This window comes from Biomphalaria glabrata, chromosome 16 (assembly GCF_947242115.1).
Source record: "Biomphalaria glabrata chromosome 16, xgBioGlab47.1, whole genome shotgun sequence".
NCBI lineage: Eukaryota > Metazoa > Mollusca > Gastropoda > Planorbidae > Biomphalaria > Biomphalaria glabrata.
In genome coordinates, this window is record NC_074726.1 from 16,993,194 (window position 1) to 17,008,542 (window position 15,349).

Consider the following 15,349-nt stretch of genomic DNA (forward strand, 5'->3'; position numbering starts at 1 on the left):
CAGTAGGAGTTGGATGCCTATTAGAATAAACCTCTTTTTCTCTTCTAATTAGTGAGTCCGGCATCTAGTGATCGTTCGCCTGACATTTTCTTATTCCTTTCAATTTTCATTTTTTCTGAATCACGGTGCTTTTTTTTTGTTAATGAAGATTCTCTTTTTTTTTTCATAACACTTTAAACATGTTATGCTTTTGTTAAAGAAAGTTAAATTAATCAGCACATTGTCTATAATTTAAAGAAAGGCCTACTCTTGTGTATCTTTGGCCTTCTGTACATCCCCCCCCCCAAAAAAAAAAGAGTAAATATAGGTTAAATAAAAGATCTTAAGCTGCGCCTCAGAACGAAAAAAGTATTTCAATCGTATGAGGAAATCCATGCAAAAAGCTTATTTCTGAAAAAGAATGTTGATCCCATAGATTGAGTGAATGCTATTCACATCCATTAAATAGCTTTTCTGTGGTATTTGTAGCCGGATGCTCTTGTTTTTCAATTTTCCAATCCAGACGAATTCTTCGTACGTCTTTTAATATTCCAATTTCGGACTTTATTTTAACCACACATCAAATTAAGTGACACATTTCTATTTCATTTCAATACAATTAGTTTAAAATAGTCGACAACACAATATACAGTTTTTTGCTATTAAGTGACTAAATCGTCCCCATTAGGAAGCATTCTTGGCACTAGTCAAGAAGAAAAATCCCCTACAATATTAATGTATATCATTCGACTGACACATTGTAACAATTATTTTATCTTGGCTACAGCTTCTTGTACAGAAATCTCACTGGCCACAAATTTACTTTATAAGTCTACAAAAGTTACATTAATTGCATGTGAGATTTCAATATTTATGCCCGAAGTGACTATTAGTTGGCATTCTGATATTAAGGTTCTAGTTACAAATTCAACAGATTCTATTAAAACATTTTTTGAACCACAGCAGTGCCCATATGCTGGTATACAGCTGAAAGTAAGGTTTCACGTTTTCTTTGTTATATTTAGTATGATATAGCATTTTAAACCTTTTGATAGAATTTCATAAAAAAATTAAAATATGTTTAGTTGAAATGAAAAAAAAAATTAATTGTGAATAATAATATAACAATGTTCTAATAATATTTGGCAAGTCTTTTTTTTAAATTGTCAGATATTCACAAAGTGCATTTTTTTTACTTGGGTATCACCCCTATAACGGGTATCACCCGGTGCGGATCTCACCCCCTAGTGACGCCACTGCTGACATCTACAGCTTATTATTCATCAGTGAGGTTCGGGGCGAAGCTTCGACGCCAAAAGCGTTTTCTTGCATTCTTCACTGAAGAATCGCAATCTCCTGAACTAAAGCTCATTATTCATTCTATTATAAAGGACCTTTTGAATAATGTAGAAAAATATTCTAATATCAATTTATAGGCTTTATAGGCCCTTAAATACATTGCAAATAAAACCGATTTGTTCCTTGAAAAGATAAGATACCCCACATATTTAGATTAAGGCTTTGAGGATCGCCGCCGAAAAAAAAATTATTCGATAAAACTCTAGCATAAATTGTGAGTTATTGTTAAATGTATTTAACTAGAAAAATATCAGATTGAGTAAAGGTTGGAAAAAGGCGATTAGGAAAAGGTTATCTGGGTTTAGAACTCATCTCAATCGTGACTCTTGTACTGGAAAATTTCGTTTGAATTCTAACTTTTCCAAAACAAAGTCTTTCTTAAAATAATTATGATAAATTCATGTGAAATTACATAAACTCTGTCTGGAAAGGGGAGGGGCGGTAAAGTGAAAATGATTAATCCTCGCTTCTTTTTATAATTTCTGCTGATTGTATTAGGCATTAAAGAATATGGGTAGGGCGACTCGATATAAGAATTTAATTTATAGTATATATAAATTATATGAGTGACATATTTTTTTAGATTTTGTAATTTCTTAACTTAAAAACAAAAAGATAAATGTACTGGTTTGTCCGATGGGCACGAAGGCTATTGCATGTATCGCCCCTCCCACCTGCTACTACCCTTTTTCATTTTATATTTACTAATGATAAAATTTGAGATCTGAGTCTGTGTGCGACATAATACGACTATTTTTGTTCACAAACTATAATTTCTCCATAAAAATAGGACCGCTCCCCCACTCAGAGGGCTAGAGTTGGGAGGGCAGTACATGCAATCCCCCCCCCTTACCCCACCAAATTGGCCAAAATACCAGAAGGGGAGCGACATAATGTAAAATTCATATATTAATTCAACTAATTTTGTTCACAAACTATGATTTCTCCATAAAAGTTGGACTGCCCCCCCCCCACTCAAAGGGTTTAGGTGGGAACGGCAGTAGAGGTATTCACCCCCCCCCCCCATCGCCCAACAGGGGAACGACATAATATAAAGATCGGTTAAAATACCAATAGCAAGTTTTAATCGTATAGATATTTAATTGATTCTGTTAGCAAGCTGTGATTTATATAAATAAATTGGACCGCCCCCCCCCACTCGAAAGCTTATGGGGGGGGGGGGCGAAATTGATGCCATCGCCCCCTCCCAACCCCACCATATCGGCTAACATACTAGAGAGGGCGGGGCGAAATAATCTAAAAATAGGTTGAAATATAAATAATTGGTATATATTATTAACATAAGTAATAAATTCGTATACACATTGTGTGAATTCTATACTAACTAACGACGTCCAACCCCTTCGGAAGGGAGGTTCGGCCGAGTGGGGGGGGGGGCGATCGCCCCTACCGCCGCCACCCCCCTGGATCCGCCAGTGTCTGTCCCCATACAATGAGTTGTTTGAATCTGAAGAAGTACCGGGCCTCTCTATCATATCTCTATCATACAAGACAATACTGTGATCATTTGGTATATTGTCTCAACGTTCGCTCTACAGAGGCGATCTCCTGAATATTGATTGTGAATAGCTCAAAGTATGCGCTTATTTTAGCTATATGAACTCAAAAACTGAGTTCAAACGGTCTGTTATTTTTCCTGACGCTGCCACATATTTACAACTACACTGACAAATTATCAAATACCTTTTTAAAATTTAGCAGCATAAAATAATATCGTTTTCTTTTAAAATAATATATAGTTATTTTTGTAAAAGAAATTTTTATTTGTTGGCAGCTTTTGTAATGCTTACCGGCCAAACAAAAAAAAAAGCTAAGTTTATCATGCGTTGACAACAAAAGAATGTGAAAATGACCCGGAACGCTGATATACAGGATTACTCTATGCGAGTACTCTACTTCAGTGTTCGCAAAATGCGGCTCTCGAGCCGCATGCGGCTTTTTCACTCCTTGGCTGCGGCTATTCAACTATATTTTAGATGCACAGAATATTGGCTTGTAAGAGACGAGTAAAATTGTTTGAAATGTTTACAGAAAAGAGGTTCATTTCTAGAATGGAACATCTGCTAGTTGTTGGTCATCAGACAAAGCATATGTAATTAAGGTACATTTTATAAACTTAACTTGTTTAACTTTTATTCGGTCAGTTGGGTGACCAGGAAAACGTCCACGTGGGGAGGAGCTAAAAGCCCTAAAGAAGGACGTTTGGGAATATTGCCACTCTAAAGGAAAAACGCAGTGAGTAGATATAGCTAATGATAGATATAGCTAATGATACATATAGCTAATGCTGTAATTGAGTGCTTTGAAAAACATTAAATCCCCTAAGAAAAAAAAATTGATTCCACAGACAAAGCATATGTAATTAAGGTACATTTTATAAACTTAACTTGTTTAACTTTTATTCGGTCAGTTGGGTGACCAGGAAAACGTCCACGTGGGGAGGAGCTAAAAGCCCTAAAGAAGGACGTTTGGGAATATTGCCACTCTAAAGGAAAAACGCAGTGAGTAGATATAGCTAATGATAGATATAGCTAATGATACATATAGCTAATGCTGTAATTGAGTGCTTTGAAAAACATTAAATCCCCTAAGAAAAAAAAATTGATTCCACAGACAAAGCATATGTAATTAAGGTACATTTTATAAACTTAACTTGTTTAACTTTTATTCGGTCAGTTGGGTGACCAGGAAAACGTCCACGTGGGGAGGAGCTAAAAGCCCTAAAGAAGGACGTTTGGGAATATTGCCACTCTAAAGGAAAAACGCAGTGAGTAGATATAGCTAATGATAGATATAGCTAATGATACATATAGCTAATGCTGTAATTGAGTGCTTTGAAAAACATTAAATCCCCTAAGAAAAAAAAATTGATTCCACAGACGAAACGTAAAGTGTGACAGGTGTAAAAATGTGTTTGTCGATATTAAAAACACAATTGCGTGTGCGCGTTTCCTGAAGAAATATACGAAGTTTGGAATTAGTGGTTAAGATAATCCACTTCATTCTGGCTAAAAGTCTTTTCCATCGCCACTTCAAAGAATTTCTAATTGAGGTAAAGATTGAGTATGCAGATCCTCTGCTGCATAAACAAGGCTCGTTGGAAACCTTTCAATGTTTACTGAATTAAACGTATTTCTTACTAAGAAGAGTTTGCATTTTGAAGAACAAACGAGTAATTTGTTTTTCCAGGAATTGAATTTCATGGTGAATGTTACTTCTCATCTAAATAACCTTACGTGTAAGTTACAAGGATAAGATAACACATTTTTTTCGATGTTAGAAGTATAAATTTCATGTGAAAACAAATCGTCGCTTTTTTTTTCACTTTCCATGCCTAGTGAAAGATTATCGAGAAAATAATTCTAAGATTGATATTGGCCATTTCAGAAGACACTGTTGTATAGGAAGTTAACTTTTCTAGGCGTGTTCAAAGACTTTAGATAAAGGAAAGCGACGTAAGACTTTGTTTAAAACAACACTCCGAATGCCACTGTAGCTGAAATAACATTTACGAGCTTTAATATTAAGTACCAAGTGACCGAGCCTGGCTCGGTTGAATAATTTCTTAAGGAAGGTTATAAGCCCGTATTCATTTTGGGAATATCGTTGTAAATTACGAAAAAGAACGTTCGCGTAAAGACTACCAATCTGAAGAGTTGCTTTAGTGTTCTGTTAGTTGTCAATGTAAATTTTACATGGCGATTAAATAGAAAGTCTTTTAAGTCCCCAAACAGTATAGAATACCACAGCGCACGTTGTGTCGCTTTACATCGCATCTTTTGCGTAAAACTATTGGGCTGTTATTGGTTTGTAAGAAAGTTTTTGCAGTGTAGCTTCTAAACTGGTTACGTTCAGAATTTAATATTGCAATTAGTATATTCATTATGGCTTTACTACAAAGCACCAAGTGATAAAAAATCTCAACGTTATAGGGTAAACGTGCACCTTGTAACAAAGTAAAATAGCTCAGCGTGACGGTCGGACTATAAGAAGTTCATACCATTTCGCAAGAACATCGTTGTTTGTAGTGCGGTCTTGCCAACGTATTTCCATGATGGTGTGCACATATCTTTGGTGAAGGCGTTCAAGAAGTCTTAGTTGCTTTCTATAAAGTACCCATGTCTCAGATCCACAAAGAGGCGTTGAGAGAACCACTGTTTGGTAGACACTGATTTTTGTATGCAGGCGGAGTGATTTATTTCGCCACACTCTCGCTTGGAGGCGTCCAAAAATACGACTAACCCTTATCACATATCAACCTCCCTTTAAAGCATGCGTATTTGATACTATGGTTCTCAGATATGTGAAGTTGTCTACCAAGTTAAGGGATGTCTATTCGCGTTGATCTTTGGGGCTTAGTAGATTTTATTGGGTGACTTCTGGAACATGACTTCCTTTTTACAGAGGTCTATGGTTAAACTAAAAGAGGCGTCAGCGTAATGAAAATTCGTTGACCGCGAGCTGGATATCATCAGGGCCGGCCTTAGGCCACTGCAACCTATGTGACCGCAGTGAGCCCCGAACTTTCATAAGCTCCGCGCTAATTCTAGGTGTAAATTCTTAAATTAAACAATTGTAACTTATAACAGGGTTCCCGTGGTCTCCTTATTTTCAAGGAGCTGCCGTGAATCTCCTGAAATAGCAAAATATATTAAACAGTCTGGCAATCTCCTAAAATTATTGAAATCTCCTGAAAACACATTTAAAAATGTCCTTATAATAGACAACATTGTCATTTTGGGGTGTCAATCAATATGGTAAACGCCAATCCTACGCGCGATATAAAAAACGGCATGTCAGCTTTCATTTAGTAAGAATGTAATGCAAAGACGAATTTATTTTCTAATACAAAATTTTAATTTTCACTTATTGTCCTTATCCCTACCCTGACTGAGCCGAATGAAGCAATCCATTTCACATAGGGCCCCGCAAAAATTAGGACCGGCCCCGGGTGTCATGTTCAGTTTGTGCAAGTAAGGAGTAGAGAAGCTGTGTTATGACCATTTCCTGTATTTTTGTATGGGACTGTAGACTTCGAAGTTTGAACACATTGCAATAATTCACCAGCAAAATAATAACAAAGTAAAACTTACCTACGGGTCTACGAAATTAAAGTGTAAACAATTTATAAAGTCTTTAAAACACAATAACTAATCATACATCGACATAGTTACATAATAGATCAATCTACAATAAGAAGTGCGCAAATGTTTAATTATGCCAATGGATTCATTAAAATTTGTTCTTGTTTGCGAAGAAATGTCTTAGTGTACTGCTAAGAGCCTAGTGACGAAAGCGGTGTCAAGTTTTTTTTCCCTTTGACGTCACATAGAAAATTTCATTCATAAAACATTCTAGCCAAAATTTATTTTTCGATAATGAGACATTTTCAAACGATATAACGGTCGACCTCGAGTTTTCCCGATGTGGCCAATGAGTTGAGATTTTGTTTCTTACTAATATGCACGTACCTTGCAATTTTAAAGAAAATCGTTAATTGGGTACCTGACATTATTTAGGATAAATTAAAGCGGTTGGTCATTGTGTTGGCCACATGACACTCTCATTAACTGTAGGTCATAGAAACAGATGACCTTTACATCACACCCCTAATTTGTTCAATATCGATTTGAGCAGTAGACCAAGTGATGATTTTTGAATGGCTACTATAAACAGTAAAGTATTAGAATATCTATTTTATTTGTTAACAATCAATAACTTTTATTACTCTCTCTCTCCCTCTCTCTCTCTCTCTCTCTCCCTCTCTTTCTCTCTCTCCCTCTCTCTCTCTCTCTCTCTCTTTCTCTTTCTTGAAAATCTATTTCAAATAAAGTTTTCACTTTCCTAGTCTGCAGACTTTCAAAGTAAAGTGTGTGAAAGCAGATTGACTTACCGACATAGAGATGACTTGTCTTCCATGTTACCCAACATTCTTGTCATCCTTTTGGTGCAATAGAAGAGATTTGAAGTACACTGATGGGAAACATTAGCTATAACATCTGAGGAAAGACATAGGATAATACTTACAATTGACATTCAAAAATGACCATTTTGGTCTTCTGCCCTAAATCGATTTTTAGTGGCCCACCTGATTTGAAGTACACCTTGGTCACCGTCACTAGCCGGTCCATCACACCTGAACTGCCACGGCCTGGATTCATCCCACCAGCACAACGAGTAGTCAGTGAAGCCAATAGCCAAACCAGTCTCTACCCAGCACTAACCAGCTATAGGATCAATGTTACGCATCGAACCTAAATGACACTCGATCACTTACCTAACTCATCTAGTGATAACCAAAGCCAAGCTCTAAATTGTATTTTCGCAGACTTATGCCCCATTGTAATTCTACTCTAATTTCTTTCATAAAATTTGTAAATACATTTTCATTGATTGTGTAACTCACACTTTGTTGTTGCTTATCATTTAACTCTGTGCCTGGACGTAATTTTTTTGCAACTTTTGTGCAGTCTTTTCAAACACACCCTAAACCTCAGATTCAGCAACACCATCTCAAACACACAAGGCACGTGTCACACCTCTCTGGCACGATATAAAATTCCCACTTTCCCAAAGAGAATCCAAGGGGGAGGGTTGATGTTAAACCCCCCTGCAATAAAAAACTAAAGCAAAATTACAATCATTAATTTCTATGAGCGTAGCACAAGGAGGTTTTAATGTGAAGACTTCCTTTCAAACTAACAATAAAAGCATAAATACAGTCACTAAATTCCATGAACGTAACGGGGGAGGGGGGTTAAAGTAAAAAAAAAACTAAAGCATAACTACAGTCACCAAATTCCATCAGCAGAGCTAAAAAGGGTTTTGAGGTTTAATTGAAAAAAAAAGAAAAAATTAAAAGTGAAGCAAGACAACAATTACTAAATTGCATTATCGTAGCCGCTTTTTTTCTTTTTTTTTTTGTAATAAAACATTATTAAAATACAGTTAATAGCTGATTTGACTTTGGACCTGCACTTTTTTATCGGTAAGAGTACTATAATATGGTTGCTTTTGTGATTATTAGAATTTGTCCTGTTTCTAGCCTTAAGTTATCATAATTATGAATTATTGGGCTCGCTTATCGTTTGCATATCTAGCAATGGAAATTCCATTGATTGTAACAATTATAGAGGCACCTCACTGCTTAGCGTAGTTGGAAAGGCTTTTGCTAGAGTATTACTAAAGCGAGTACAGATCCTGGCAGAACGTGTGGCTTTAGGGCAGATATGATTTTCTTCTTGCGGCAGCTACAGGAGAAGAGGAGAAAACAAAAGCAGCCCCTCTTCATTGCATTTATTGATTTGACCAAGGCCTTTGACCTTGTTAGCAAAAGCGGTCTGTTTGCTGTACTAGAGAGAATCGGCTGCCCAAATAAGTTAAGAAAACTAGTGTCAGCTTTTCACGAAAATATGCAGGGCACTGTTCAGTTTGAAAGTTCTTCCTCCAGGTCATTCTCCATCAAGAGCGGTGTAAAACAAGCATGTGTACTGGCTCCAACACTATTTGGCATCTTCTTCTCAGTCGTACTAACCAGTGCTTTTAAATCCATGGAAGACGGAATATATATCCATAGCAGATCCGATGGAAGACTCTTTAACCTGGCAAGTCTTAAAGCCAAAACGAAAATACGTCGTAACTTGATAACGGAGCTGCTGTTTGCCGATGACGCGGCACTCGTATCTCACTCACAAGGAGGTCTACAGAAGCTAGTGAACGCCTTTGCAGCTGATTGTCAAGAGTTTAGCCTCACTATAAGTCTCTCCAAGACCGAAATCCTGGCACAAGACGTCGCAGAAATACCTGTAATACATATTGGTAACCACACCCTTTCAGTGGTGCAGGAATTAACCTATTTGGGTTCCACAATTGTCAGTAACCTAGATTTAGACATCGAGCTGACAAAAAGAAAAGGAAAAGCTACCACAGCATTGGCAAAACTCTCCTGGGAAACTGGTAGATTGACCACAGCGACCAAAATCCTAGTCTACAACGCCTGTGTTTTGAGCACTCTCCTTTATGGCAGTGAAAGCTGGCCAACATACATGTACCAAGAGCACAGATTGAAAAGTTTCCACTTGCACTGTCTGAGACGCATAATGGGCATCTCTTGGAGGGACCATGTCTGCAATCAGGAAGTTTTGAGATTGGCCAATATGAACAGCATGTATGCTCTCCTGACACAAAGAAGATTACACTGGCTCGGACATGTTACCCGCATGCCAGATGGTAGAATCCCGAAAGATATCCTATATGCTGAGCTTGTGGAAGGAGTCAGACCCAAAGGCCGCCCAAGACTAACATATAGAGATGTCTGCAAGCGAGACATGAGAGTCTTAGGCATCAGCGAAAGTATGTGGGAAAACATAGCCAAAGACCAGAGTGCATGGAGACAGACTGTGCGTGCTGGGACAAAGCAGATTCTGCCCCGTCTCAAGATTAAACCAAATCCTATGACTCATCTGGGCGCATCCATTGCCTTTCGAGACAAAAGGAGCCATATATATTACTTGTGTTACTAGTATTCATTTACTCTAGGACTAGATCTAGTTAGATCTAGATGAGATCTAACTTATAGATGTAGAACCAAGTCGGCAATTCGGCTATTGGGCAGACTGGGCTCTATAGCTTTGGTCGGCAGCCAGTCTAGGAGACGGAAACTCCGATATAACACTGTGAACTGCATTTAGTTTAAAGAGTGGTATTGGTCTGCGCGAGCCAGTTATCACTTTAAAAATACTCTGCGCAGGCTGGAGGCAATGCAGTGATTAACCCACAAATGACTAGTCCCAAACGAGTCGATAAAAGGATACCTCTCAAAGTCGCCTGCTGGAATGTCCACACACTGCAGGACAGCAACAAAAGTGAATGCCCTCAACGGAAGTCTGCACTGGTGGCTTTAGAGTTGGCTCGGTTACATATAGAAATAGCTGCCCTCAATGAGGTACGCTTGGCGAGTCAGGGGTCGCTGAGTGAAAGAGGTGCTGGCTACACCCTATACTGGTCTGGAAGAGGCCCTGAGGAGCAGAGGCAATAGGGGGTGGCCTTTATGGTAAAACAATCTCTTGCCAAGAAACTACCAGATATCCCTATTGGTCACTCAGACCTACTGATGTCGCTCAGACTACCGTTAGATGGCTCTAGATACGTCACTATTATCAGTGCTTACGCTCCCACGCTGCAGGCAGAGCCTGAAACCAAGAAAAGATTCTACGACACTACTGACAAACTTATTATAATAGGTGACTTCAGCGCTCGAGTGGGGAACGACTTCAACGCTTGGCCAGGTGTTCTAGGTAGACATGGCATTGGCAACTGCAACGATAACGGAAGGCTCCTGTTGGAACTCTGCTCTGAAGCAAAGCTTGCCATAACCAACACATTTTTTCAACAAAAAAGCCGTTTCAAGACCACATGGATGCATCCACGCTCAAAGCACTGGCACCAATTGGATTACATAACAGTGAGGCAATGTAATGTCAGGGATGTGGTGCACACTAGAGTAATGCACAGTGCCGACTGTTACACGGACCATCGTCTTGTATGGACGAAGATGAACATCACCATCAAGATGGTAAAAAAAGATGGCCTGCCTATGGTAAAGAAGCTAAATGTTGATAGGCTGGCTGACGTACGAGAGCGCTTCAGTGTACTACTCGAGGCTGATCTTCGAAAGCCACAGGAGTAACTGGAGCCAGCTAAAAGCGATACTTCAGGATGTGACGGCCAAAGTAAACCCAACAGAGACTGGTTCGATGAGAACAATACCGCAATTCAAGAACTGTTAAAGAATAAGCACAAATACTATCGCTCTGTTCTTGCAAACCCTAATGACAACGCAATCAGAACTCTCAATAAAGCTTCTTGTCACACTCTGCAGTCAAAGGGCAGGGAGCTAAAAAATAATTGGTGGCTTGAGCTGTCCGTAAACATACAGAGACATGCTGACACTGGTGACACACGCTCTTTCTATGAGTCGCTTTGATGTGCCTATGGCCCAAATTACCAGACTACAGCACAGCTAAGATCATCCGATGGTTTTACCCTATAAACTAGCAAGGCGGACATACTAAAGCGCTGGACAGAACACTACAGTATGCTGTTTGGTGATAAAAGGCACGTATCGGATGAATCGCGGGCAAATGTCCCTCAGAAAACTATGAGAGAGGAGCTCGACGACCCACTGACATCTGACAAAATTGAGACAGCAATATCTAAACTAAAAAAACATAAGGCACCTGGCTCTGATGGACTTCCCGCTGAAATATTTAAAATGGAAGGTGTCGCCCTAACCGAGAGGCTAACAGACTTGTTCGCTCTATGCTGGGAGAAGTGCGTGGTCCCACCTGAATTTCAAGATTCCGTTATCATATCTCTTTACAAAAAGGGGGACAACTCTAACTGCTCTAACTATCGAGGCATTACACTTCTGTCAGTAGCAGGAAAGATCTTTGCTCGAGTGTTGCTCGACCGACTAACCCACTCTTTAGTGGACGAGGTCTTATCTGAAAGCCAATGTGGTTTCAGAGCGGTAGAGGTACATCTGACATGATATTTCTTCTGCGACAATTACAAGAAAAATGCAAAGAGCAGAACTTAAACCTATACGCTGCCTTTGTGGACCTCACCAAGTCTTTCGACACTGTCAGTCGCGATGGTTTGTGGAGGATTTTGGCTAGGCTTGGATCACCACCTACGTTCCTATCCATTCTCAAGCAGTTTCACGTGGGCCAAGAAGGCCAGATCAGACACAATAGTGCCCTTTCTGATCACTTTCCAATAGGGCTGAGTACTTGCTCCTACTCTATTCACTATCTTCTTTGGCGTAATGCTGGGTCAAATGAGGCAGCGATTGCACGACGGCATCTACATCCAGTTTCGTTCAGACGGCAATTTGTTCAATCTTCGTTTTCTATTATCCCATATAAAAACAAAGGAGATGGTCACAACAGAGCTTATTATATATACATATGTGGTAAACCAAACAACTTCACGTTTAAAAAAAAAAGAAATACAAATAACTGGTTAAATGTATCAAAAAGGAACAAACAAGTACAAGAAAACAAAAACTAAGCAATGGAGACACAAATAAAAGGTGACTAAGATTGTGTAGACAATGTTATTAGCTCTAACGTTTTTAGGGATAGAAATGTTTTTTAAAAAAAGGTAGAAATTGGAAGCACGACAAAATAAACAATTCAAGCTAAAATTTCATACATAGAAGAAATATTGACGGATAGCTTAAAGCGTCGCGTTAATAATGGGTTGTCGTGGGTTCGATCCAAACCCAGACCATTTTTTTTCCTCTTTATTTATTAATGACAAATAAAGTATGGGTTTTTATTTTAATAGTTTATTTGAACTGATGCAACTTTTAAAACAAGAAAAATACATTTTAAAAAATTCTTATAAAAAAACTTTAATATCTCGATAAAAGAAAAAAATGATGTAATCAATGAAAGTACTTTTCTCTCCTAGCAGTCGGAGGTCGGTTTCATTCATTTGTGTTAGATGCCTACCATAAAACAATTTTTTTCAGCCTGCTTTAAATAGTCGCCAACCGTTGAATCCTCCTCCTGTTTCTCAAAAAAAAAAAAAATCAAACAAAACAAGCAATAACAAACCCCTTTCGAAATCCAGCAAACTTCAGTTTACAACAAGAGTCTAACATCTTTCTCATCATTTGTTTCACAAAACTGTTGAAAGATGAGCTTATTTTCGGTACGGGTTTTTATTTTATTAAAAAAAATTATAATTAGATTCAAATAGAAATGAAATTGTGGGCTAAACTTTTAGTAAGATGTTGTCTGTGTATCATAACTCACAAGATGAATAGTGAATAGATCTGGTCTTTATTCTATATTACTTATGATGCCATTGTAGCGTCCAACCACCGATGGACACTGGATACCCTCCGATAACAGCAACGGAGTAAGAATTTAAAAATAGAAAATAGGATTCCCGAACTCAATTTCTAACGTTGTTTCTGTTCTTACATTAGAAGCAAGCTAACTCTAATTTCTCTATATTTAGTTTCCAGTTTTAATTTTGAAGAATGTTTTTTATATATGTTTTGTTTCAGTGCACATTAAGTTCTTCTTTCCTCCCTTATGACCAGCGCCCCCTTACCGCCCCTATTGTGCCAAGCGTCCCCCTACCGCCCCCAAAGTCACTAAAACGCCCCACAGAGGCGATAGCGCCCCCGTTGAAGACCACTGATCTAGACGAACAATAGCAAGATTACAAAGACAGTTTGTGTGGAAACACAAACTCAAAATCGATCCCCGAAGTGGTCCACGCAGGCAGGTAAAAAGTTAGGTTTCGATATTTTCAGAAAGAATATCAGAATGAAATTCTCTCAAAGGCAAATGTCAGAGAAGAATGGAGAAAGAAGGTTGACAGATCTTCTGTGGTGCCCCAACGGTCCAGCAGACCAAGGGATAGGTGAAAGTGAAGGTGAAGTTCGATGTGAACTTGGCCTAACTGGTGTCATATAATGATTATCTAATTGATCTAATTGTTTTGTAAAGGGTCAATATCTTATTAAAAGCCTACGAAAAAAAAAAGACCAACATTTCCTAAAAAAAACATTTTAAAAACATTCCTTTAGTTAATTTACTCTCATGTGTAGAGTACACGCGATAATTCAAAGAACTACTTATTAATTGTTGTTGTTCTACTTATATGTTTACTAAATAGATTTTTAGCGGGAAAATACGCTATTAGTTTTTGTATAGCCTGTCTGTCCGTCCGATCTTCCCGTTTAGATCTCAGAAACTAGAAGAGAAAATGAAAATCGGACGTTATGATATTTTAGATCATTGAAAGTTCTGATGCAACGGCTACTTTTTTCTTTTCCGAAAGTGAACCATCTAATTTTTTAAATTATATATGCAAGCAGATTTTTTTTTTTAAATACACCACTTTTCAATGAAAAACTTCAGGGGAAGTAAGTCTTATTAAAAAAGTACACAAGCTTCTTCATTAATAAATCAAGCTTCATTCATAGATTCGCGCATTGGTAAAAAAAAATTGCATCTAAGGTCACAATTGAAAAAGTATCAATGGATCATTATAAAATAGATTTTCCATTTATTAACTAGCTCGTGGAATTGAATACTGTTGTTGTTTTTAAAAATAGAATTTTAATACGAACTTCGTTTCAATTGCAAGTTAAAAAAAAAAAACGAACAACTTTAATACCGCTCAGATTTCAAACATCGTCATTAGGCTATACACTTGAGAACAATCTAAATTACAATAAATAGAGGCCAGACATAGATCTAGATTGAGATTTAATTGTATTAAACAATTTGAACAAAATTTACATTTATAATCCATTAAGAAAATAGTTTATCTTCTAACAGCTTAGGGATGAAGATTTATTTATTATATAAGCAGTAGTTTCCTTTCAAGAAATGAATATGTAACCCAGTAATAGGCATACTAATCCTGATCATAATATTGACCTAGATCTAGTAGATTTACATTCTATTTATATATTTATAGATCTAGTCATGATCTAGTCTAGATTCTAGTTTAGATTAGGCTTTAGATTTAGTTCTGCATTTGTATCTAGAGTCTATTTAGTCTAGACCTAGTAGGCTTATAGGATGGCTGCCTGGTCGCGCGGTTTGCGCGCTGGACTGTCGTTTGGTTTAATCGATTGTCCCGGGTTCAAACCCTGCCCGCTCCCATCCCCCGTCGTCCTGCGGGATGTTTGGACTATGAAGTAAACCAACTCTGAAGGAACATCCGAAACATGTAAAACATTTTACAAACATTTTCTAGATCTAGTCTAGATTTTAGATCGAGATCTAGATTCTAGATGGAGATCTAGATATATCTAAATCTTCAAGAGTCATGATCCAGATCTATCTAGATCTATATCATATCTAGAACTAGTCAAGAAAACAAGATATTGTCTAGATCTAGATTATATATATATATATAATATCAGGTGACCGAGCCTCACTCGGATGAATAATTT